Genomic DNA, 27,897 nt, shown 5'->3' with positions numbered 1-27,897 from the left:
GATCAGTTGAAATACAATTGGTAATAAATAATTGTAGATTTTTTAAAAACTAAATCTATTTATAACTAAAGTCAGACCATAATAAGGAAAACCCAGTTATAAAAATAAACAATTACAAGGATATATATTAAGAAATAAACCGTTCACAGGAACAAGACAGAAAAGAAAATAATACGAGTTGGGTGGCATATAAAGATCCTTCTGGAATCCAGATTGAAATGTAATATCAACAAAAGACAAGGCCAAAAAGAAAGGTAAGCCCTATTTACCTAGTTTTTTTTGTGATGATTAATCAATTTACCAGTACTTCAAAAGAGGGACGAAAGATACCAGAGGGACAGTCAAACTCATAAATCGAAATAAACTAACAACACCATGGCTAAAAATGAAAAGGACAAACAGACAAACAAAAGTACACCCGACACAACATAGAAAACTAAAGAATAAACAACACGAACCCCACCAAAAACTAGGGATGATCTCAGCTAGTTGCTCCGGACATGTTCAGTTTGGTATATATATATGCCTGTGAAAAGAAGTCAATATGCAAGATAAACGACATGAACGAATGTACTGGTTTTTTTCAAACTGTATTTAAAGGTCCTTGTAAAGAATACAAATCAGTTTATTTTCTTATAAACAACTACACCTTTCCATGTTCAAAAGGAAGGCTACTATCAAAGTTGAGGAGTATCAGTACTTTCAACGTGGCCCTTTATGGATGTAACGACAACATTCATTGTCGTAGTTAGTTTATTTATGGGTCATTTTCAAAAAATGTGGATATTTCAGTTGTGAAATAACAATACAAAAAAATATTCAATTTTCAACTTTAATATATGAAATTGAATAGTTTAACAACAATACAACCTGAAATAAAAATATGCAATCTTAAATGCTACTACAAAAATATTTAAAAAAATAACATAGAAACAAGTATGGGACATATGTCAACTACATATTAAACGGATTTAGTTTCGGTCCCTAATTTTTTTTTAATAATATTTACATTTTGCTTGATATATATTTCCATAAAAATCATCACACTTTTTTCAAAACAGTTGACATGGTTAAAATAACACCTTTTAGAAACATATTTTAAAGTGAATTTAATTCAGCATTGTCAACTACATAACGATTCACTGCGTTATGTAGTTGACCGTTATGTAGTTGACCTATTTGTGGTTTTTGGATGTTTTTCTTGACCCTAATACTTCCAGATAAATGGTTTTTATTGAATTAGAGTCAGTATTACAGACTTTGAATAATTTATGTAAAAAAAAATATTTATGCCAAAATTTATCAATGTTTTTGCCGTTACAAAGTTGACATAGAATAAAATTACGGAGTAATTTGTACTCACCAAAACTAATCTATAATGAAATGAATCAATGATGTCATCCTGTAACTTTAAGCACGTCATCAGAGGATGAAGAGTAAGTAGAGAGCACTTCCTTAGTTACAAGGGATATAATCAGTTGTTTATTGGCAACATTATTTCATTTGTGTTATGTAGTTGACATTTTTTTAAGTACGAAATGAAAAGTAAAAAAAAATGCTAATAAAATCTAATAATTCCCTGTATTTGTGTATACATACCTGCAGTGATACCTATATATTTATAATAACTAAAGAAAAATATTAATTTCAGCTGGGTATTAAAACCAGCATTTAAAAAAGACTAGTTTTTCAATTTCGTACAAGCAATTTTGGTTTTTTTTGGACCCTTTGAAACCCACTGGAAGCAATTTCTGTAGCTAAATTTCATATTGAATTTGCTGGAACTTGTTACACACACCAAAAACTAAATTGTGTATCTAAAAATTGGATAAAAATGTTTACACTTTTTTAGAAATATTGATTGTACAAGAAAATCCACATTTATTTAAAAAGGCCCTTATATGCTTGTACGAGGTTTGTATACCTGTGGTACACAGCTCCGAGTTGATAGTACTGAATAAAGAGCGTTGTAAAAATTGAGTCGGCATACGTTTTGAATTTTATCAGTATTTAATAGGATGCAAATTAACTTTCTATATTTGTTTATATGTGGGCAAGGACTAACATGTCTAATCAAAAGGAATTTGTTGGCTTAACTACAGCAGTATTTTTATGACATTTCATATTAATGTGTGTGTTGTCTACAAATTGAAAAATGCTATATTTTGTAAAATTTCACTAATTCCGGAGTTTTGTGTTAGATTGTATTGACAACGATGTGTGAACAAAACAAACAGACATAAAAAGAAAAAAGTCAAACATAGGGGTACAGCAGTCAACATTGTGTTATAATCTTAATCATATAAAGGTTGTACCACATAAACAAATACAAATAGAATAGTCAATTTAGAAATTATTTAGAAACTAAGGTTCCAACTCCCTTAGGCAAAGTTGGCTTTTGATTAATTTGACTATTTATTTTTATGTATTTTTGACATATAGCTCTTCAACGGTTTCGGTACTTATACATCTTTGGATTTCAAATGTTTGGCTATGAGCATTCCTGATGAAGGTAAATCCAGAAAAGCGCTTCGGACGCAAGAAATTATCAAACGTGTTGTTTTCAATTTTTAGATCACTGGGTCGATACCTCTGCTGGTGGACTGTCAGTCCCCGAGGGTATCACCAGCTCAGTAGTCAGTATTTCGGTACTGACATGATTTAACAAACTTAACAAATATTGTCGTCTGTTTATCAATTTATAAATTATTTAGAAACTAAGGTTTCAACTCCATCAGGCAAAGTTGGCTTTAAATGAATTTGGCTATTTTCTTAGGTATTTTTGACATATAGCTCTTCGGCGGTTTCGGTACTCATACATCTTCGCATTTCAATATGTTTGGTTTTGAGCGTTCCTGATAAAGGTAAATCCAGAATAGCGCTTCGGACGCAAGAAATTATTAAACGTGTTGTTTTCAATTTATTTCTACCAATTGTATTCTTGCTTTTAAGTTATGTTTTTTTTTAACATTTATTATCATATTTATAAATACTTTTTTCGGTTTGACCTTTTTCATAGTTGGTTGATCGTTCCTTACGTCGTACCTACAATCCCCTTCCCTTTCATAAATATGACCTACCAAATAAGACTATTTACCGGATTTGTTATCTCAGAAGCAACACTACGGGTGCCACATGTGAAGAAGAATCTGCTTACCCTTCCGGAGCACCTGAGATTACCCCTAGTTTTTGGTGGGGTTCGTGTTGTTTTTTCTTTTGTTTTCTATGTTGTGTCATGTGTACTATTGTTTGTCTGTTTGTCCTTTTCATTTTTAGCCATGGCGTTGTCATTTTTTTTCGATTGATGAGTTTGACTGTCCCTCTGGTATCTTTCGTTCCTCTTTTAATGCAGATCCACGATTTTTGCAGCTTTAGAAAATAAAAAAATAAATTCAACGAATTATAGAATTTGAAGCATTAAATTGTAAACTTAATTTGAATTTAAGTATTTTTCTAGGAAAAAAAACTACTGCTTTTAGCAACCAAAATCTTCAGATAACTGTTGTGAAAGATCACGAAATATCATGATTCGATTTTTTTTTGACTTTTTAACCCATCGGGAAAATTACAGTTGTTATCAATTAGTCTATTTCAATGCATGTTGGCTTTTGAAAAGCAGTTCAGTATTTGTGTGTTGTTTTCCACTCAAAGTTAGTGTATTTATTTGTTTTGGTTTGTGATCTAGATTTGACTCAGGTAAATCAATTTATGACTACTGAACAGTGGTATACTACTATTGCCTACTTTAAATATGAAAAAAACAATAAAGAAGATATCCCAAAAATACAGCAAACTCAGCAACCAAGGGTTCGACGCAACAGAAGACAATCACGAAAATAAGTTAGTTTTCATGACATTCTTCAATTTCAGCTGAGACATTTAGTTAAGAAATATCACCATGGTTGGTTTTTCATATTGATTTAAGCTTATTTACACTATATTTATTTTGCTGTTTGTTTTATTAGTTTATTCGATAAGGGATTGGTGCAGTCTATCGATTTTATTCTCTCATAATGAAAGTATGCCTTCACATATGAAGTAGTGACATTTGTCCCGCATGGAATAGCAGTATTGTAGGTGAACAGTTGTCGTAAATTTTAAATGAAGTTTGGTATTTTTTTTAAAAAATTTTTTACTTTTTATTTTATTTAGTTTTCCAACATTCTTACTAGCTGCTATTGAATGGATTTGATTGTTACCCCTTGTCAACGCGTCCATTTACATGTAGTTACAAAACTATTTGATATTTTGATTTATTAAAAGAGTCGCTGGTAGGTGTTTTTGACACCCAGGAGTTGAAACTTCATCACGAAGTGTCGCACAAGGAAGCGCACTTATGAGCCTATAATCTATGATAGTCCTTGGCAGAAACATTAAACTTATCTTATTTTAAAGAATGTACTGCAACTGGGTTTTTTTTTGTTTTCTTTTCTTATAATTTTACTTTTAATTATTCCAATGTCAGCTGAAGATTTCAACTGTATGTCCTAACTTATTAACATCGACTCATATAACACATATAACACATATACAACGAAGTGAACTTAGAACCTACTTTTGAAAAGTTTAAATACCATTTTATCAAAGGTATATTGACGAACCTTTATATTAAATAGACATTACAAGGATCTATTTTCAGGCGTATGATTAAGTTAGCTGTTTTGTTAATCATGTATAAGGTTGCAAGATATAATCTCATGCTTATAATACCTGTGTACGCTTTTCAATTGTTTGCAAAAGAATATTTTGATTGCTAATAAGTTCGCTTGTCCTCATCCGGAAAATGAAGTGGTCATCCCTCAAACTAAACATACAAAAAGTACCAAAATACATATTAATTAGTAAAGATTCTCATGTTATAAAGACATTTGGTGCAGTAGGATTTTTACTCAATTATAAACATGTTTTTTGCTTTTTCTTAAAATGTCATGTTCTAAGTCAGGAATATGGCAGATGTTATTAAATAGTCCGTTTCTACGTAGGTATGGCATTTGTTTTTGTTGCAGTTCAGTGTCTCTGTTATTCCTTTGTTTTCCTTACTAAGTTGGTATGATTCCCTCGGTTTTAGTTTGCAACCTGGATATGTTCTCTCTCATAAGTTGAACATATCCGACGTCATCTGTAAAACAGATATTTCATAACGGTCAATCAACTCGTAATGGTGTCCGAAACATTTTCGAAGAGTTAATTTCAACTTTACAGTTTGGAACTTTTAGTTTAAAAGCTTACTAATGTTTATACTGCTTACCAGGTTAAAGAGCAGCTTAGCAAATTGGTATTTGGTGCAAAGCAGCTTAGTCTTTCATTTTCTATGTTGTGTCTTTTGTACTATAATTTGTCTGTTTGTCTTTTTTCTTTTTTAGCTATGGCGTTGTCAGTTTATTTTCGATTTATGAGTTTGACTGTTCCTCTGGTATTTTTCGCCCCTCTTTTAGGAGTGAGAGCAAAGAATGGTAAACTTGTAGTAAAAATAATGTGTCTAAATTTCGGTGACACCTCTTCATATGGACTGTAATCTTGTGAACTAAAACATTAAAAAATTTGGGGACAGGGCCTCAAAAAAGCCGTCAAACTGATAAATACTGATAGTTTTGCAACTTTATAGAAAATATTGATGTATCACAAGTAGTTTGTATCAAACTTTATTTATATGGCTTTATTGACTTTCCTCTTTTTGAATTTATCTTGGAGTTCGATATTTTTGTTAATTCCTTAACAACTTCCAATAACTGTGGATGTATTTTTGAAAGTAATCAAGTGGCATTTTTGTTTCAAAACAAAGCATAGTATAAGAAGAGAAGTCATCGCAAACAACTAACTTATTTACTTGAAGTTCACATGGAAAACATACTAGCAATCTGTTGGATTTTCTGTATCACTATCATTCGTATCTCTATTATTTTATAAAGTATGGTCAAAATCTTGTTTTGAATTGAATAAAATGTTAAACTCTATGTAAATTATTGAGACATCCGATTACTGAAGACTCCTGAAAAGCTTACATTCTGATATTTCTGACTATTTTGACACACATTGTAATCAAATGGACAGAAATTCTTGAAACCTTTCCTTTAGATTAATTCTTAATCATTTCTATGTATAGCGAAGCGTTCGAATTTGTCTTCCTATGGAACACATATATACATATCTGAATAATCGGAGAAGCATTTCGTTGCGATAATTACCCTCATACTTTTTTAAGACTTAAAGGTAATGTAAACATTTAGTAATAGTACCTAAAATGACAATTAACAATCTATCTGGGTTATTCTTAACGCCTTTGACTGGCTGCTAAGCCCTCGCACGGTCGGTTATTAACAATAGCCATACTATTTGCCTTTCGATACCTGTACTTTTTATCATTTGATTAGACATTTAAAGACAATTTTGATTGTCCTTGTAGATACATAATAAAGATTTTTAAAAACCCAGTCTATTATAATCGTTGAATATTTATAGGAAAACCCCAGTTTCAGAAATAAACGATTACAAGGATATATGTTTAGAAATCAATAGTTCACAGAGAGCAGACAGAAAAAAATTAAATCTTCATATGTGTCGCTTGGTATATGTTAGAGAAAAGATCTCCTTGAAATCCGGATTGAAATTTAATATTCACAATAGACAATGCTTACAGGAAAGGTAAGCAATTTTCATATTCTTCGTTTTAATGACATTTGATCAATTTGCCAGAACTTCAACCTGTTCGGTTTGGTATATATATGCAAGTGAAAAATAATTCAATATAAAGGCGAGAAAAACCAACTAATGTACTGTTGTTTTCCTAACTGTATTTCAATACAACTGGTCATTGTAAAGTATACAAATCAGAGCATTTCTTTTATAAATGTACACCTTTCTGTGACCAAAAAAACTGCTACTGAATTTTTGGAGGGGTATCACCACTTTCACCTTGCCCCTTATTAATGTAACGAGAAAATGAATCGTAATTGTAAGTTTATTTTATATGTTGGTACACTTGTGGACACAGCCAAAGGTAGAAATAACTTGTTTGAAGACCATTGTAACGATTGAGTCTGGATACATTTTGAATGTTATCAATATTTGAAATAATATACATGCATATAATATTTGAGATTTCAATTCGGACATCTGTTTACCTCTGTGTCAGTACGAAATAAATTAGTGTGCGTAACAACAGTAGTATTTTTATTTGTGAACGATCTTGTTTAAAGTGTTTTGCGATTTCTGAGAGGCAGTTATGTATATGTCTTTTCTCTTACGGTTCATTATTGAACTTTTCCCTCCAAAAGACCACTTTCGAGTTCTTTTCATCGAAAAAAAAACCTGGTTAATTATATGCGCGCCTTTACGACGTCATTTACCAGATTGCTTGTATCCCTGCACTATCAACGTTCATCAAGCATCTCATTAATCGTCATTGTGTAGGATGAAATAGAAATCATATTTACTCTGTAGGAACTTAATCACAATTCCCTAATGACAGTAGTGCTCATTGTCAACTTTGAGAATTCAATTTGCCGGATAATTCGTGCAATATAGCGTTATAGTTTTCCACCCATTCACTCAATATTGGAACGGAAGTAACGCACGAATGATGTTCACTCAACCAAAGGTTTTGACAGAAATGCATCGAACTCGAAAGTTGTCAATTGCATCACTTAAATTCGAATCGGCACCTAAGACACAATATAGGTAAGCAACGATCCATATTTCGCTGATCATATTCATATCTATATGCAATATAAACCCCAAAGAGATCCCTGAAATTTGAATAAAAACAGAACAGAGTTATGGCCGTTTTAGGTCTGTTGGGCTATGTGAGTTTCGTTCCTTTACATTCATATATCGAAAAATAACACAATTATGGATTTCTGACATTTCAGTAGGCAGAATATATCTATAAGAAAGTGTTTCTAAGACAGCAAGTATTATGTTGCATTTAATTGTTTTCAGTTTAATTAAAGTAAATCACATTTTATGGTAAAGAATTGTTTTAAATGGATATAGAATACACTATATTAATACTTTATACTACTGTTATTATGAAGATAACGCAAATCGATTCATTCAAATTACCTTATATTTCATGTTTAAATGCATGCTGTCCGCTTTTAAATCTTAATTTCATACTTAATACATACCAATGAATTAATATCAGAACATTAATACAAAATACAGGAAAGAATGTACTATGCAGTGACATATTAATTGTACGCATATCACCTGGTTTAAACCGTACCATGTTCCTCTTTAAATCACTGAAACAGACGCCCACATCTCATGGTAAACATGTTGTGAACATAAGAAATAACTGGTTTCAAAGTTGTATGTCTACATGTTAAAGTGAATTTGTTAGATAAGATGAGAAAGATATTTTTATTCCAATTCAAGGGCCTATGAAAACTTGTATGATAACCTGAGATATAATTCATTAGTCATAATTTGTTTCATTTAGATATGGCTTTGTCGACTGTAGCTAAAGAGCAGGACAATTTCTTACGATACGCAATCCTGATAGTAGATCATTCAAAAGAGGCATTACAAGATCTGATTGAATTAAATCTAAGAAACAAACATCTTTCATTCGAAGAATTCCTAAACCAAAATCAACATGAAATCTACCATTTATGCTATGATTCAAAATGTTGTCAGTGTCACACTTCACCACCTAGAAGAAAACGAATCATATATCCTTCTCAGTTTGAGTTGTTGTTGGAAAAACACAACAAGTTACCATGTCATAAAACAACAAATTGTAACGATTTCTGCTGCAGTAAATCAAAAGTTGGTATTACTACAGACGTTTTAGATATATCACTTGCAAGATGTTTATTAGTGAATTGTTGTTTAGATGTATTTTGGTTCACATGTTTAACCGCTCAAGGGCAAACATTAGAACAATTCCTCAATTTGAACAAGCACATCATTTATCATCTCTGGAAAAACAACCAAAAGTGTTGCCAGTGTCCAGCAGGATTCATTTTCCCACGTGATTATCAAGTTATCACTGAAAATGAATGGAGGGGTATGTTCAACTCCGTCTTGTTGCCTTGTATCAAAGACAGAAAGAGAACATCAACCGGAACAACTAGTGTGTGTTCTGTTGCAGCAAGACCCGGAATAGATGTTACAGATATCCATCCCCAGATTCAAGGACTGATTCTAAAGTGGTGCTGCTCAGTGAGAAACAGTGTCGACAAATTAGTCGAATTTAGAAATATAAACTATGGTCATGTAACAAACGCCACATTGTCAGATTCCAACTTCAAAGATTTTTCTAAAAAGACCGAGGAGTGGATACTACATATTGCTAGTTATTGTAAAAAAGACAAAATAGTGAAAGATGTTTTAACCAATCTTCATTCAAGGCCTATCGATGCTAGACTATGTTCACACTATCAAAATGTACTCCTTGAGAACATCAACAGAAATGAAGCTTTATATGAGGTAATATTATTAGGTACAAATTATTAATGCTCATGCTATTGGATTTAATTGAATGAAAGATTCGTGACTTTATAACTTTGTAATAATTGTTTGATTTCTAAGAATAATTGTCGTTGTCTTCTGGGAGGTTGTGTAAGGTTCAGGAAAAATTTGACAAACCTTGTTCGCACTTTAGTAATTGAATATGATTCCTCTATTAAATGATACAAGAAACAAATAACGTACTTCCAGTGACACCTGAAATTAATTTCACATGTCTTAGACTTATTTTACTATAAATGAAGGGAGTGATATGCTCAGTTCTTATTTTTTCAAGGTGAATTTTCTCATGGTGAATTGACCGAAAAAACAATTTGACAGGACTTATCTTTGTGTGTGTTGTAGCTTTCCTCGAAATTTAAAACAAGATATGCAATCTCCTATATAGGGAAGTGAAAGTGTCTTCGTAAGGTTTACCAGTGACATTTGAATCCGAAAACTTACATGGCCAAATAAAGTACAAAGTTAAAGAGCAATGACAATCCAAAATTCCTCAATGTTTTGACAAATATAGCTAATAACAATAACGATACCACTTTTCCTGCACTAGATGCGCATTTCGACAATACATTTCTCTTCAGCGATGCTCGTGGCCAAAATATTTGATATCCAAAGCTTATATAAAGATTTATAATCTAAAAGGTCCAAAAAGTAAAGCCAAATCCGTGAAAGGAATCAGAGCTTTGGGAGATACGTTCCTTAAATTATAATAATTTCTAACATTTTGTAACAGTAAATTTTAATAGCACCAAAATGAAATCCGTATTTTCACGCCAGTAACGAAGTACTGGCTACGGGGCTGTTGATACTTTCGGGGACTAACAGTACACCAGCAGAGACATCTATTCCTTGGGACGGACAGCCATTTGTTTTTCGAAACATTTGTAAATTTCTGATGTTTTTTTCTTTAAATTATGACCATTTCAATGGTGAACGATATTTAAATATCCGAAACCAAAAGCTAAAAAGATGCAAAACATAATAAAATCTTAAGGAAAAAAGAGAAAACATACACGCTGATGTAGTGAAATTCAAATGAACTTCTAAACGTCGTCACTAATAAAAAAAAAATGAGAGAATATCTGTCAAATTGCTCTTTCATACCTAAATATTTGAAAAAAAAATATTGCTTAACACTTTGCCGTTAATATACATGGTTTGTATTTTTACGTGTCCTTTTTGATATTTGTTCTTTTCTTTAGATATACATCATTTTGTTTAATTTTTAATAAAACAACAATCCCTCAAGGACCTCAAACAGATATCATCGTTCGATTTTCTCTCCTCGACTGGTAACAGTTTGTTGACGTATGCAGCAACTTCAAATGTATTATTTATATCCGATTGCCCAGTTTATAGTTATCAAAGGTACCAGGATTATAATTTAGTACTCCAGACGCGCGTTTCGTCTACATAAGACTCATCAGTGACGCTCAAATCAAAATATTCCTAAAACCAAACAAGTACAAAGTTGAAGAGCATTGAAGATCCAAAATTCCAAAGAGTTGTGCCAAATACGGCTAAGGTAATCTATGCCTGGGATAAGAAAATCCTTAGATTTTCGAATCATTCAACGTTTTGTAAACAGGAATTTTATAAAATGACCACATTATTGATATTCATGTCAATTTTTAACAGTATATTAACGTACATTTTTTCCTTATACTATATGCAAAAAAGAGCTGAAAGCAATCAAACTCATAAGTAAAAAGCAAATGACAACGCCATGACTAAAAAAAAAGACAGGCAGAACACAATACAAAACACTAAAGACTAAGCAACACCAACCCATCAAAAACTGGGGGTAATTTCAATGTGCTCTTGAACAATGAGCAGATTGAGCTCCACATATGCATTCGTCGTGTTTCTTATGGTAGTATGAACCCGGTAATGAGCCTAATTCGGTGAGTAACATTCATAAAAAAAAAAGGGGGACGGGATTGTAGTTACGATTTTTGGAACATATCCCCTATTTTCTTTTAAATAATGATAGGAAGTACAAGCCATGGAATATCATATCAATTGTGAAATATATACTCCGTATACAGGCGCTGCTTGAATGTTTCTACATTGAAATGGTAAGCGCACAATAGAGAAACTGAAATCATTTCTTTTGTCGTTAAGTTTTTTTTTCAACCGACCCTCATTTTCAAGATGTAATTCAAGATACGAGGCTAACTTGACATGTTTGATGGGATATATGATTGTAACAGACGTCTTTTTTCTCGCGTTTAACTGAACTGTGGCATAATCCTCGAAATAATTCATCATTATTTGGAAGTTGGGCTACAAGTTGTTGGACTTATGCTCACGATAAACCACTATTATTTTGCTAAAGATTTAAAAGCACAATGAGTTGATAATTGATAGTATAAGTAACATATATGGTGGAAGTGTATAAATTAGGCAATCGTGAAGATTTTTTTAGCCAATATCTGCTAAATGTTAAGACACTCATACAAAGTTCTATTACCAAATAGCTCAAATCAAAATTAAATTTTAATGACGTCACTGTTACTGTCCAAGAATTATGTCTGTTTACTATGGAAATATTGTCTAATTTTTTGTTTTCGTACACTCATGTAAACATGTTTAGTTTGCCCCAACCAAATGTTATAAATCTCATGCACAATGCTTATTACCACAAAACTCAGATCAAGTACATATTTGGGTAATGTCAATCTTACAGTTCTTGAGTAATGTGCCTTTGCATCGTTAGATGCAAACGGAGGCAACAACTGTGTCACATGGGCACATTTCCCATTTATTTTTTTATATATGCATCTTTATGTTAAATATATTTCAATTTCAGAATATAGATTTACAACACAGAACTACTAGGAAATCAATTCCGGGACTTGTGGACAAATCATTGAAGATGAGAAAAATGGAAAAACGCATAGATGATCTAGAAGCATCAAATGCTAAGATTAAAAAGGACATACACGATATTCATAAACTAGTCAAAGGTATACATATTCTTAATTATGTAACAACGATCTATCATAAGGTGGCTGTGAAAACAGCGGTTATTCATCATGATACATTGACATGAAAGTTGGATATAGTATGTTTGAACCCATCACACAGTCATGAATCAATATACTATATGCCATTTAGAGAACCTTGAATGAAAGTTTTAGTCGACTTTAGTATATATTAGATAACGTAAATTAATAAAAGTCAGTATACGAACGATATATAACTGGCTTGGTTATATATCAAAAGTAACGTAGTTCTATGATTTTACTGTAAGACACTTAACGGTAACGGTAATTTTACTTAATATCGATTGGTATCTGTTTCATTCTTTTTCTCTTGTGTATTATGTTGTTAGGTTTTCACCAACATACGGTTTCGATTTTGCTCTCAGTATATTCTAATCGAACCAGATGGCCTTTAACATTATTTGGCAAATGTATGCTTGAACAGTAGTGCGAACAAGATGTGGTTTCAAAGCCTTTAAATCCTTGAGTCAATTACAAACATTTAAAGTTATGTATCAATTGGACAAACATACATGTATATGTTTTGCTACACTCTACCCTTACTTACGACTATGCATCATATTAATCGAAGGATAGCCATCACCTTTCATTTATCAATATTTCTACAAAATATAGAATCGTTGTCGAAATCGAAATAATAAAAAAAACCAAATGTATATGGTTTCGCAATATGAATGCTGTTCAACTAAATTGTCGATGACAAAGATATAATATCAATTAAAAACCAATTCTTCAAAGAACGATTGAAAGTCTTTCCATCTCGATAATAAGAATGAAATTCAAAAAACGATGTTAGAAAATGTCACTCTGTGTTGATGTTATGTGGTAAATTAAACTGATATAAAAACAATTAAGATTAATAGGTTTATGCAGAAGACTTAATTGTTTTATAATGAACCAGAAAGAATTTTTAGCAAAGATCAAGATCTAGGACGTCAAAAAGACCTTTGACCTTGACCTCAATTTTGAGGTCATAGGTCAGTGATCTCAAATCAAAAGACCCCAGGTCAATCACTTGTATGGTTGTGGAGAAATACTGATTTCAAATACAAAAGGGGAGAAAACTCTTATAAGGGTTAACCAAATAGTTAATTTAGTACGCCAGACGCGCGTTTCGTCTACATAAATCTCATCAGTGACGCTCATATCAAAATATTTATAAAGCCAAACAAGTACAAAGTTGAAGAGCATCTTCGACTTAAATAGGTTGACGTTGCGCCTTTTTGTAAACAGTTATTTGGCAAACACATCATATCATTTACTGTCAGTTTCTATGGAATAACGATAACAAGCAAAATTCAAAATTTATTACATGACATTGACCTTTGACCTTGACCTCAATTTCCTTCAAATGAACCAAGAACTTCATATCAAAAAACTGTAGGCCTCTACGACTTATAACGTATGAATTTATCCAACAAATCGCCTATCTTAAATTTTCAAAGGGAAATAACTCCCATAAGATGTCTTCTGATCACTCAAGTCAAAATTAATCAAATCATTCTTAAGAGTAGACAAATAATTTGGTGAAAACAGTTTGCTAAAATCTTTTATGGTTTAAGAGATATAGCGAAGATATAACAAGAAAAAGGGGACGCGGGAAGATAACTCCTATAAGAATAAGTGTTCGGTCAAACAGGGTGAGTTTTGAAACCTGCATTACTACAACTTTATTGGCCAAAAATCCATTCGATATGTTGTAAGACAAAAAAGCATCTCAGACGGCAAAAAAAAAAAAAACTAATCAGAAGAAAAACAAAAGGTCTAAGAAAGACCTGATTATCATTAAAAGAAAAGAAAAGAAAAATTATCGATTATTTTTTTTTCACGGTGCTACCTCTAGGTTAAAAAAATGTTTGTCCCTTTAAAAAATTAAATGACGGTTTGCCAAAGTTTTATTATATCTTAAAAACTGTTTCTAAATTTAAACTGCAAAACAATTCATTTATTCTTTAAAATATGGTAAAATTTATATACCTGATTTTGTCTCAAAACTATCTCTGTCAAAATTTTGTAAAACGCCATGCAGGTTTGCTTAACTGTTGGTGTCTGTTTAATCAGTCTTTATCTTATTTATGTTTGATAACATTTACTTTAAATCTTTCCCGTTTCGTTTTAATCTCTTTTTTTGTAATTGTTTGAATAACATTCATTTATTTTTTATTTTTCTAGAGGGACCGAACAGACAGAGGCTTATCGGTATGTTTATCACTATATTGTGCCCTGAAATGAGATTTGGTTCACTAAAACAATTTTATTTTTTCATCCAATTGGTAGATATATCTGACGTTAAATTTTTATTTAAGGCATCAGCAATATAGGTAAACAGCTTTGTTTAAATTGGTTTTATTTACATTAAAAAAATTTGAAAAAAGATTTTTTAATTAAAATTTGATTTTTAATTTTTGGTGATATAAAAGAGGGACGAAAGATACCAAAGGGACAGTCAAACTCATAAATCTAAAATTAAACTGACAACGCCATGGCTTAAAATGAAAAAGACAAACAGACAAACAATAGTACACATGACATAACATAGAAAACTTAAGAATAAAAAACACGAACCCCACCAAAAACTAGGGGTGATCGCAGGTGCTCCGGAAGGTTTCTATTTATTTTGAACAACGTACCTTCTTTTTTTTTTTTTGGTCTTTTAACATGGAAATACGGTAATGCATACTGAAATTAATATGTGCTTTCTTAAATTTAAAAGATAAGTAAACACAATGCTTAATGTCGAGAGCTTATATGAGCCTGTAAGAGGAAGCTTTTTATTATAGTTCAATACAATCTATGATTCAATATTTCTGAAATTGATTTTATAAAGTTTATTTGTAACTTTTATAATTGGATTTTTTATATATCTTGTACTAAATACTAATGTACAGCAATTTTGCATATCTAGTAAGGGCATTTTATTCAAATCTGTATCACCTACCTTGTATCGCATATCCCGTAACGTATAGCTAAACCCGTATCGTATACCCCGTATCTCAAAGATAAACCTGTATCGCATATCCGGTATTGCATAGCTAAACCCGCATCGCATAGCTATACATGTATCGCATATCCTGTATCGCAAAGCTTAACCCGTATCGCTTACCTGGCAAGACGTCATATATCGAATGACGACAGAGTTTGACATATGACGTTCAGTTGCTGTATTTCACGGTATGATTCAAGATGTAACCTTATTTAGCTGGCATTTCTGAATAGTAGTCCCTAAACAGAATGGGTCATTTATGACACCGATTCAGACTACAAAATTTTGGGAATGATCATTATATCCATTCTCTCTCCACTAGTTTTTGTTCTTCGAAGTATATATATATATCATTACAATTGAAGGTGGGTCCACCAAAAAGAGGAATATCATCATCCCAAATGGTAAAATTAGCGATTCAAGTTATAATAGATTTTAAGAACGAAATTATATTTATTTAGTTGAAAAGGTTCACTGCACATCTTAATAAAACAACAACTAATTATACCTCTTTCTGGGTATTCTGTGATCTCTTTGTAAATGATTACAAAAGTATATTTAGAAGCAGAACATATAATTTACTTGTCTAATAACACTTTTATCTATTTTCATCTAAATAGGGGCCTGATTATTCATTTCTTAAATCTGGCAGGCCCCCATCTCAGAATCAAAGAATTGTCATCTTGCATATCATGAATCTGATTTTTAAATAAATATATGATAAAAAGATCACTACATGGAAAAATCCTTCTCGCATGCTGTATCACAAATCGACCAATATCAGCCCTTGGAAACACACCTCGGGATTAATATTGGTTTCTCGTGGTAATATATCATGCGATATGGATTTTACCTTGTATTATTGTATATATACTTTAAATATAGCACAAGAAATATCTATTTACCTAAGATTATCAAAAAGGTTTTTGACATATTGAATTTTCTTTTTGTTGTAATTAGTTATCAAAGGTACCAGGATTATAATTTAGTACGCCAGACGCGCGTTTCGTCTACATAAGACTCATCAGTGACGCTCATATCAAAATATTTATAAAGCCAAACAAGTACAAAGTTGAAGAGCATTGAGGATCCAAAATTCCAAAAAGTTGTGCCAAATACGGCTAAGGTAATCTATGCCTGGAATAAGAAAATCCTTAGTTTTTCGAAAATTTCAAAGTTTGGTAAACAGGAAATTTATTTAAATGACCACATTATTGATATTCATGTCAACACCAAAGTGTTGACTACTGGGCTGGTGATACCCTCGGGGACGAAACGTCCACCAGCAGTGGCATCGACCCAGTGGTGTAAATAGTTATCAAAGGTACCAGGATTATAATTTAGTACGCCAGACGCGCGTTTCGTCTACATAAGACTCATCAGTGACGCTCATATCAAAATATTTATACAGCCAAACAAGTACAAAGTTGAAGAGCATTGAGGATCCAAAATTCCAAAAAGTTGTGCCAAATACGGCTAAGGTAATCTATGCCTGGAATAAGAAAATCCTTAGTTTTTCGAAAATTTCAAAGTTTGGTAAACAGGAAATTTATTTAAATGACCACATTATTGATATTCATGTCAACACCGAAGTGTTGACTACTGGGCTGGTGATACCCTCGGGGACGAAACGTCCACCAGCAGTGAAGTATGATATATTATTTTTATCAAGACTAAGCAATACGAACCCAACAAAAAACTCGGAACGATCTAAGGTGTTCCGAAAAGGTAAGCAGTTTCTGCTCCACATGTTGCACTTGTCTTGTTGCTCATGTTGTTACAAACCCGGTAAAATGTCTTATTCGGTAGTCCATATTCACAAAAAGGGAGCGGGATTGTTAATACGACATAAGGATCGTATCCGATATAATATGTGAAACAGACATTCCATAACGATCAACCAACTCGTGATGGCTTCCGTGAATAAGCTGAATTCAATTGTGTATTTTTTTGCAACTGAGGCTTACCTTCAAATTGGTCTACATAAAGGTAAAAAGGGTCCTAAATACAATATAATTTTTATTTAAAATAAAAATAATTCTTATAGTTCCTTGATATACAGCTGAATAAAAGAGTGTACCAAAATTTTAATTAGGAGTATGGTCGGTCAACATTAAGGCACAATGGGTCAAAATCAAACTGAGTGTGATTTTTAAGACAAAAGGATGGCTGCTGAATATAAGCGTGTATTGAGATATTTGATTTTGGGCACAGTATTCAACCTACCTGCCTTCCTAGTCCTTATTATGCCCAGAGGTACATATGGCAAGGAATTCACAGTATTCAAGATGGACTACATGTATATCGGGGTCCAAAATTGAACATTTTTTTATTTAATCACAAATTTAATTGATTATGTGATATGGTCAATCAAACAGTGTTTATGTTTTAGACCGTATGAGTATTTAGACCGTGCGCATACGCTCTGAACCGTATGTGTACTTTTTCAAAATACTCATACGGTCGGACCGTACGCGGTATGGTCTGACTAGTATTAAGAAGTTGGTCAAGTTTACTAGATACAAATGCATAAAACAGATCTACATAACTTTACTCAAATTAATAGTTAAAAAGTTTAATTGCAATTGAAATAAAAACTTTATATTCTAAATTTAAAATAAAATAAAAGCTCATTAAATATGTTAATCACTTGTATTTAGCATGTCGATCACTAATACATTAATTGAAATATGAGAATTATGCTTACTGAAATTGAAGATATCGGAAGTAAACATAATTTGGGATGACAATTGTTTTAGAATAATTAGCAACTTTACAAAAAATATTGCAAAAGCAATGAACATACATGAACTGCAACATGTAAATGTAAAACAAATATTACGTTACTTGTGGTCGTAAGTGTCGCCTTGAGCGAGAGTACCAAAATAGGATTCAGATAAAAAAAAGTAACCTATAATTGTTAACGTCTGTGTCATTTTGGTCTCTTGTGGACAGTTGTCTTATTTGCAATCATACCACATCTTCTTTTTTATAAGTAAACACACGTTTAATTTTATTGGTTATTTTGTTCATTTAATTCATCTAATTGTAAAATAAACATTTGTAAAACTAAAAATAAAGATTGTGATAAATGTTTAACTCATATGATTCAATAACATGTATGGTCAGCTCGTACTGGACCATACGCGTGTACTAATACGGTCCGACTGTACGTATGGTCGGACCGTACACGTACGGTCCAAATACTCATATGGTCTGGAACATTTATATAAAAAAAAGATTATGTGCTTGGTTTTCTAAGTTGGTTCAAATGTGCGATCAAAATTATGATTTGTTTGATTTTTTTAATAATCAAATCATTGGTGTTCTTTAATGTGTGCGATCTAACAGTGTTTCTAATTTTGATTTTGTGCCGTTTTGCAATCCGGCCCACATAAGAACCAGTTCTATACTGACCTTCTTTTTAAGGAAACTGTATTTTTAATTTGACTGTGAGATTTGTGGTTTAGTAATAGTTTAAGTTTTAGCATGTCATCTATAGCATTATCATTCCACTCAGAATGAATTTTCATGGAGTCAAAACTATTTTTTCTATAAAGGTTATATCTAGGGCATTTACAGGTGATTTATGTAACACTTCGGCTGAATAATGTAATTTTGACTCTGGACGTTTAGATTCAAATAGGGTACAAGGTGGTTGGTTCCCAAGTCAATACAAATAATATTTGTATTTACTGCTTCTAAGCACAAATAATTTAGGTAACTGCAAAGACTGGTCAGCACAGAATTTAAATGATATTTGATAATGAGCAAACGATCGAAATAACAGTTACCTTTGTCCTGAAATATCAATAAAAGGTGTGTGTTTGGGAGGGGGAAGGGTGTGTGATAGATTCTTATTGAAATTATCAAAAGGATGAACAAAACGAAGACGGATTTTTTTTTTATTTGTTAGAATTCTCCCCTCCCCTTTTTTTCATGCCCCCACCGTAGAGGAGATCATTAGGTTAATAAATGTCCGTCCATTCATAGTATACATGTTATTCAAAATGCTTATCATTCCAAATCACAGATCACGTTTGATTCTTGTTGCCTCAACCAAACGTTATGAAACTAAAGCCCCAGTCCCACTAGACCACGATCGCACCACGCTCATCGCGATCTAAAATAAATTTAGATCGTGGTGAGGTCGCGGTATAAGCGGCATGAAAATGTTAATTTTCGTTACTTTCACGATGCTACTACGTTCTTATTACGCTTCTACAACGATCCCACTACGATTAAACCACGTTCTCACCGCGCTTATTCTGCGACCTCACTACACTTATAAAGATCTTTCTACGCTCTTTACGTTCTCACTACGACCATACCACGAGTTATCCGATTGCAACACGATCTTACTGCGATTATAGCACGTTCTTACCACGATTTTACTACGTTCATACCGCGATCTTACTACGTTCTCAGCAATACCGTCAATATCGTGTTTCATATCAATATAGTTCCATTCCTTCTATTTCTGATTAAAACGGAGATTTCTCGGAAACAATACAGTCATGCCACCCAAATAGGGTGGTAGGGGTTGATGTAGAGGCAGAGGGAGCAAAGTATGAACGCAATACTAAACTCCAAATAGTACACAAGAAACTAAAATTAAAAATAGTACAAGACTAACAAAGGCCAGAGGCTCCTGACTTGGGACAGGCGCAAAAATAGTGGGGTAAACATGTTTGTGAGATCTCAACCCTCCCCCTATACCTCTATCCAATGATGAAAAGTAAACGCATAACAATACGCACATTACAATCCAGTTCAAGAGAAGTCCAAGTCTGATGTCAGAAGATATGACAAAAGAAAATAAACAAAATGACAATAATACATAAATAACAACAATGACTACTAGCAGTTAACTGACATGCCAGCTCCAGACTTCAATTAAACTGATACTTTACACATAAGTAGTATAATACTTTGTCACCAAGAGATGTCGGAACGACCAATCAAACCTAAATTACAACCTATTGCTGGTCCATAAAGCTCAAATGACGATATTTTAGTGCATGATAGCAGAGATGACACAGATGTGTCAATATATATAGGAAGATGTGGTATGAGTGCAAATGAGACAACTCTCCATCAACGTAAAAATCTATAAAGGTAAACCATTATAGGCCAAGGTACGGCCTTCAATACGGAGCCTTGGCTCACACCGAACAGCACGCTATAAAGGGCCCAAAAAAATACTAATGTTGAACCATTTCAACGGTCTAATCTATATAAAAACGAGAGGCATGGTTGAGCCGTTAGAGCAAATGGATAAATACATTCAGACAAACAAAATACAGAGTTATTTTTATATATTTTATGTGAAAATGACAATAAAAATGATGGTCGTAGTGTGAACGTAGTAAGGTTGTCAGACGAGCGTGATGAGGACGGCAAGGGCGTGCTAGAATCGTACTATGGTCGTGAACAGCGTGGTAAAGTCGTAGTGGAAGCGTAGTTGGGTAGTAGTCGTAATGTAGATACATTGAAAAGATGGTAGTTTAACTTTTGGGCATGGTTTAGTGAATTGAGAGTAGATTACCGTGAAGAGGAACACTGTGGGGATTATGAAATTAGTTTAGTGTTAAAGGAAAATATTCACTGAATCGGTTCATATAAGGTAGAGATTTTTAGCATTAAGTTGAAGGGTAGAAAAAGCGTCCCAAGCGGAGACTGTCGTGACCTAAACAAAATTTCGTTAGCCACCTTCTTCTATTTATATGGATAGTCGACCTTCGTATGGATAGAAACAAGTGCCTGTGCCATATCATCCCAGACATGCTCGATTGTATTTATATTCGGTGACATGGGTGGCCAAGGAAGAGTGTTATTTGTGACCTGACGTAAAGAATCTGCAACAGTGCGTGCTCTGTGTGGCCTAGCATTATCGTCAATGAATATTGGATTAGTTGCTATATTATGATTGTCAAAATGTGGCACAACGATATCCCGGATGTTATCGCGATATTTTGTACACGTCCCAACCAGAACATAGAGGTCCATTTTGCAGTCAAATGAAAAGCATCCCCAAACTATCAAACCCCAACCACCAAATGATGTAGTTCCAAGGATGTGCTGTTCCCTATATACTGTATTCCGAAGACGCCATACGCGCATGCGCCCATCAATATGAAACAGGATAAATCAGCTCTCGTCAGACCAATGGACTCGACGCCACTGACTTAAAGTCCAATTGCGGTGTGACGTGACCACTAATGTCGAGCTCGGCGATGCATGAGAGTCAGCAATTGTCTTTTGACTAGCCTATAGGCGAGTTAAATGAGAGGCAAATTTACATTTTTAAAGCACCTACCTACGGCTGAATTATATATCACTGGAAAGCTAAGAATGTGTACATTCTAAATATCCCGGTCGTCAAAAGAAATTATGGTGCAATTTTTTTTAATCAGGATCAAATGTCATGGGGCAATTTTATTTCAAGGATACTTCCAGTAGAAACATCGAGTCAAAACAAATGCAAAAACGAAACAAAACAAAACTATAGGAATACTGACTTACTGCTGGGAAAATATATTTCTATCATTCTATATATTAATTTAGGTCGATTTTAACGGTAACATATGTTGCGTAACGTTTTCTCTCGGAGTCTTTGAAAATCAACCAGTAAATCTTGCAATTGTATCTATAGTCGCCCTTGCATTATTTAAATCTTACAATACCTCCATATCAACTGATTTCACGCATTTACAAAACATATATCTGCAAATTTGATATCAATAATCCTAAACATAATAGTTGAAGCAAGGGGAAAATAAAACATATGACGTATTTTTAATTTCATAGAAAAGTCCCACGATGAACTATACATTAAAATAGAGGAACGTATGGTCTCCTGTTACAGCTATTCTTCCCCCATACCAGTCCCCACGGGGAACAAGCATGTGCCAATCTTTCCCCCCGGGGAAATTTTGGATCATTGTTATTCTTCCCCCGCAGAAATTTAAATTGGCAATAATTATACATATAGTCACTTTTCCCCTATGCCAATCTCCCCCCTCCCCTTATAGTATATATTTCAACATATTAATACAAGTCTGAACATTAAACCCAACATAGTTAGAATTAGATGTTTACGCTGACAAACATTTTTTGTCTTTACATGTTCATAATTCTGTCTGTGTGTCAAATAGTTTGTCTTTTTTCACAAAGCGTTTATAATAGTCTGTCTACATTCTCAACATTCTGGATATGTTTCCATAAGTTTGTATTTGTCCACTAGTCCGTCTACATTTTCAATAGCTGCCTATGTGTCCACTAGTCTGACTTCATATTCACCAGTACGGTTTAATGTCTACTATTCTGTCTACATATCCACCAGTCTTCCGAATCTTCATTATACTTACATTTATTTACATGCATTCTTTTGACCTGAAAACTTACTGTAGTTGTATACTCCATACTTATAGCTTCATGCTTTGAAATGCCAAAAGTTTTCGGTGGGATTCATTATAAGCCAAGAAACATTTTTAATACATGTAATATGTGTTGCCAAAACAATTGACTTTGAATGTTTAGTTTTTCTGACAACAGGTGCTGAATACTGCTGATATTTACCCCAAAGAATTTACTTTACAGAAATCAAAGGCGTAAGTTCATTAAGGCCCATATTTGGCTCCGATTATAAAGTTAATTGCAACAATATGAAAAGTGTTTTAAGTTGACTTTAAAACTTTTGAGAATTTTAAATAGAACTATTTTTGTCTAACTTTTATTCTAAAACGTTGATTTTTACATCCAAAATAGGTCTAGATAAGAGATTTTTGAAAAATTTGACAAAATCGGCCGAATTTCAACAACATTTAGGACATGTGAAATGTCTTTACAAACATTATTTTAAAAGATCTTTGTTGTCGACGTATGCGCTCTATGTTTCCTGTTGAATAATCGGTGGAAATTTACCCATTTTCATTGACATTTTCTTCAAAATGAAAAATTTATGACGTCAAAGAGTAAACACAGGCACTTAACTTTTCAGCAAACGGGGCTTATTTCCTATCTAGTCACTATACATGTATAAGCTATGATTCATTGTGATATTGTACAATAAATCCTAATTTGAAATTTTAGCTAAAAAGAGAGGCCATTTTAGGACCTTACCGAACCTACTCCTTCAAACTGTCCTTTCCTAGATTTAGATATTTCGATTTTAAACGGGAAACTCAGCACTAAAATTAACGACAAAAGGGACGATTTTTCGTTCCCTATTGTTAATTTTTCCATTTTTAGATAGTGATGTTCCTTTGTCACCATCTTACGGTGATTATATTTCACAGCTCGTTCGCTATGCTTGTGTCTGTTGTGACGTGTTTTTTATTATCTTATCGAACGTAATCTATGTATAAATGGTAAATTATTAAACCAGGGATATCACTACCATAAATTACTTAAAACCTTTACTATGTTTTCCATAGATATTTAGATTTGGTTTCGAAGTTTGTTTGTACCTGTAGAAAACTTATTTCAAACGGGATAGCACATCAATATTTCTACGGAAATTTATTGATAATTGATACTCATGTCAACACCGAAGTGCTGGCTACTGCTTGGTCAAAGATGTCTTCAGCAGATGACGTAAATATATTTCGTAGTAGATTGACAGGGCAAACAATACCTCATTGGCCATGGAAGTAGACATTTCTGAAACTCGATCGTAGGAGACAAATAGTCCAAGTTTGAAGAAAGTATCTACTAAATCACGTTTTCTAGTCTTAAAGTGGATCATGATTCCCAAATACTAGTAAGCACAATCTGGAGGTTCATGATCTTTCATGTGACTGAGAATATGAACGATCCTGGATGTTGGGTCTAAACTGAATCATACTGAATAAAGAAAGCAATGACTGAGGTACAGAAGGTTCCTGACATTCCTTTGGAAAAGTTCCTTTAAATTCCGAATTTATTTCGAAAACATATTTACGAATAAACGTACCTGCTTTTGATATGTTGACAAACTCATTATCAAAGTCTTCTTAGAGTAAAATAACAAAAATACTTAACTCCGAGGAAAATTCAAACGGAAAGTGCCTAACCAAACGGCAAAATCAAATGATAAAACACATCAAACAAATGGACAACAACTGTCATATTCCTGACTTGGTACAGGCATTCTCAAATATAGAAAATGGTGGATTGAACTGATTCTCTTCAATGCAGGACCAATGTCATCTTTGAAAGTAAGAATGTTTTCACGGCTTTGTTTGTTAGCAAGGAAATTAGATACAATTCTGTCTTTTAGTCGAGAACTATAAACTTGAAATGAAACATCTGCACCTAGACATGTTATTCTTTCCATATACAGTTTACATAGATCTGACAACTTGTAAACACTTATGGTCTCATCGCATGACCTTGTTTCATTTATATAAGAGACTAGTTCTGAAAATGCAATACCATGGATTTGCCTTTCCTTCTTAGATTCGACAATATCATTTTTAATTTCAATTCGAGATGCTCGATTATATAAGGAAACTAAACATTTAGAGTGATACTTTGCTTCCTGTCCAATTAGATCACCAGTGCATTTACTTTGCAAGTAGCAACGTGTCATTTTATTAAGTGCTCATTCTTTCACACGTGTATCTTGTCCAAACGTTGAAGACTCATGAAGGGCTTCTTGCTCATTTTCATTAAAGAAGACGCACACAGACGGGTTATTGGTGGACTGAACGCAAAAATCTATGTCTATATCTTTCGTTTTAGATGACGTTGCTTTATCATCTATTCTCTCATGTGAAGTTAGTTTTTCAACTCTATTCAACTTTGTCTTGTTGATTTTTATTAAAGTTGCAAGATTTGTGCCAACATACTTTGTCATCAATAAAAGACTGTGCTATTCCAGATCCCTCAACTAAGTTTTCAATAAACACATAAATGCCTTCAGGCATAAATCGTAATTCATGAAACTTCGTCATATTGTCAGCTAGACTTTATAAAGTGATCAGTTATAACATATTTTTGGACTCTTCCTTTGGATTTTTTGCGGCCCTTTTGAATTTGTCGGCCAATATGGAATTATTTTTTATTGTTCCATATTCGGAAAAGATTAATTAGTATCATAAATAGCAATATGTAAAGTTGCGTGCCTTTATATCCAAATGATCAATCAGACCATTTTTTTTGGACTATGCCTCATGACTGTTGGCGGCCATTTTGAAATTGGCGGCCATTGTTGATATTTTTTATTTGGCTCCATATCCAAAAATGTTTATAAGCATCATAACAAACACAGTACAAAGTTTCATGCTTTTACACTAAAGTGATCAATTGTCCCAAAATATTAGACTTTTGCTGGACTATAATTTGATTGATAGTTAAGAAATATTTGTGTCACAGATGACCATGTATCAGTCAATACGATTTGTCGTAACCCCAATCCCGTCACGGTTTATTCGATTCAACTTAATAGCTTGTACTTATTTGTTACGACATCTGCAACAACTGTTCACCTTTCCGGAGTACCTGGTTTGTTGTGTGGTGGTAAAAATGCGGTTTTTCTGGTTTGTTGTTTGTTACTGGAGTTGGTTTTATCGTCGAATTCATACGACCGCAAAATTTGGTAATGTCGTTTTCAGTCACGATGACGTCGTCGTCGTTCGAAGACATTTGGTGTTCAGACAATTATAATTGAGAATAAATATATGGATCTCTATGAAAATGTCCAACAACGTTAAATACCTCATAAGAAAAAAATGTAATTGATTTTGGAGATTTTCGGAGGAATAGTTTATTAATGAGGGGCAAATAAAAAAATATTAGCTAGGTAATAGTGTGGGTCTAAGTCAATCGATTGCTTTGAAATAAAACCACACCATGTTACATACCAAAACAGGAAGGTCGGAACTAATTTTGGGGTTATGACTCTTACTCATTTGGAAAAAGAATCAACAAACAGTACTTTTCCAATACTTTCTATAAATTGCTTATTTCATGACAAATTTCAACGTGTTTTGATTTAAAGTCTTGAATATTTGGAGGTCCTTAATATGCTCAATCCTTCCATGGATTTATATTTTGGATTTTGATTCCCGTTTTTTAATTGACCATGGTTAAAATCAAAATTGTCCCCAACACACTTTTTTGCTTTTAACAAGAGGTAAATTGAAGGTTTTGTTATATCCTGATTCTAACTTTGTATTTAGATTTTGAATGTTGGTCACCACTACCATATTGGTTAGCATTAAAATTCTAAGATTCCGAAACTCAACTCGATAGATTTTATTACAAATTGAATTCTTGGGGTCCTATTATAGGTATGCTACCTATTATTATTTAGTTTCTAAAATTCGTAAATTATTTGACCTTTTTCATTATGTATCCGAAACTTATGTTGTGTAAAATGATTAATCACAATCCACATTCTCAGCTGTATCAAGTTTGTATGTAATGTCCATATATTTCCTCCAATTGTTCAAGGTTCTACTTCCGCGATAGTATCATCCTGTGCCCCACAACATTTCATTCTTCTTTGCCATAGATCAGTCAGTTTTTATTTGTCTGATGACTTTCGATTTTCCTTTTTAATGATAGTTTCTTCTGTGTGATAAGAATGTGGTTTCCCCATCATCACAGTTGTAAGACATCGGAAGATATAACCTCAATGTGCTTAATTTTTAATGAACCGAAATCAGGATAAATATATCAATTCCTACATATAAGTAAGCTAATGCGTATTGACGGTTGCGTAGGCCTTTTCTGAAATTACAGATTTTGCTATGAAGATACTTTTCGTTGTAGTTCTGCGACATCATGTGTCAAAAATTAAATACAAAAGGGTGTAGTGTGATTTATTTGATTGATTGATAAAATAATTAAGGTGGAAACCTTCTTACCTTTGGAAGGGTTTGTTGATTCTGTCTATAGAATAAACACTGTCGTTGATATAGGAAATAGTGTTTTTCTTTATATCCATTTTCTTCTCTGTTGGAAATGGTTATTTTTAAATACCGATAAGCTATACATTTAATCACGATTGAGACAAATTCCTGAAACATAATTATTATCACGTGCTGCAGTCTATCATTTTTATCAAATCTTGTTAAGGTAATTAAGTAAGACTATTGACATATTAATGTCAATGTTCAAAATAGATGATTTAAAAACATATAAATGTGTAATCCTGTGTTTAATTATTATACAATAACCAATTATACGTCTTATGCTTCTTCAGTGTAATATGGATATCATATCATGCATTACAACACCGCTTACTTTTATGTACATAATGAAAAATTATACTTTATTAAATGTGACGTTCTTGATTTAGATCAAACTTCTGCTGAGATTGAGACCCACGAAAAAGACGTCACATACGTAGAGATAGAAGCAGTTAGACACTGTATCCAGTTATTACAAAGCAGAAATGTTGTGATATTGTCTGGCAGAGAGGGTAGCGGTAAAAGTAGAAATGGG

General features: G+C 32.9%; 1 long non-coding RNA gene across 2 annotated transcripts; it reads left to right on the top strand.

The window, feature by feature from the left end:
- Nucleotides 1-126: 126 nt before the first annotated feature.
- LOC143083871 (uncharacterized) lies at nucleotides 127-27,897 on the top strand. Of its 2 annotated transcripts, XR_012980917.1 has the most exons (6): nucleotides 141-254; nucleotides 6,460-6,642; nucleotides 8,441-9,432; nucleotides 12,284-12,440; nucleotides 14,652-14,678; nucleotides 27,752-27,897. It is a non-coding gene; the product is annotated as an uncharacterized LOC143083871 (long non-coding RNA). The 2 variants fall into 2 exon arrangements; XR_012980916.1 differs by lacking the exon at nucleotides 6,460-6,642 and having other exon boundaries at nucleotides 127-254.

The sequence above is a fragment of the Mytilus galloprovincialis genome, chromosome 7 (genome assembly GCF_965363235.1).
Source record: "Mytilus galloprovincialis chromosome 7, xbMytGall1.hap1.1, whole genome shotgun sequence".
Classification (NCBI taxonomy): Eukaryota; Metazoa; Mollusca; class Bivalvia; order Mytilida; family Mytilidae; genus Mytilus; species Mytilus galloprovincialis.
This window is presented reverse-complemented; position numbering and strand designations above follow the sequence as displayed.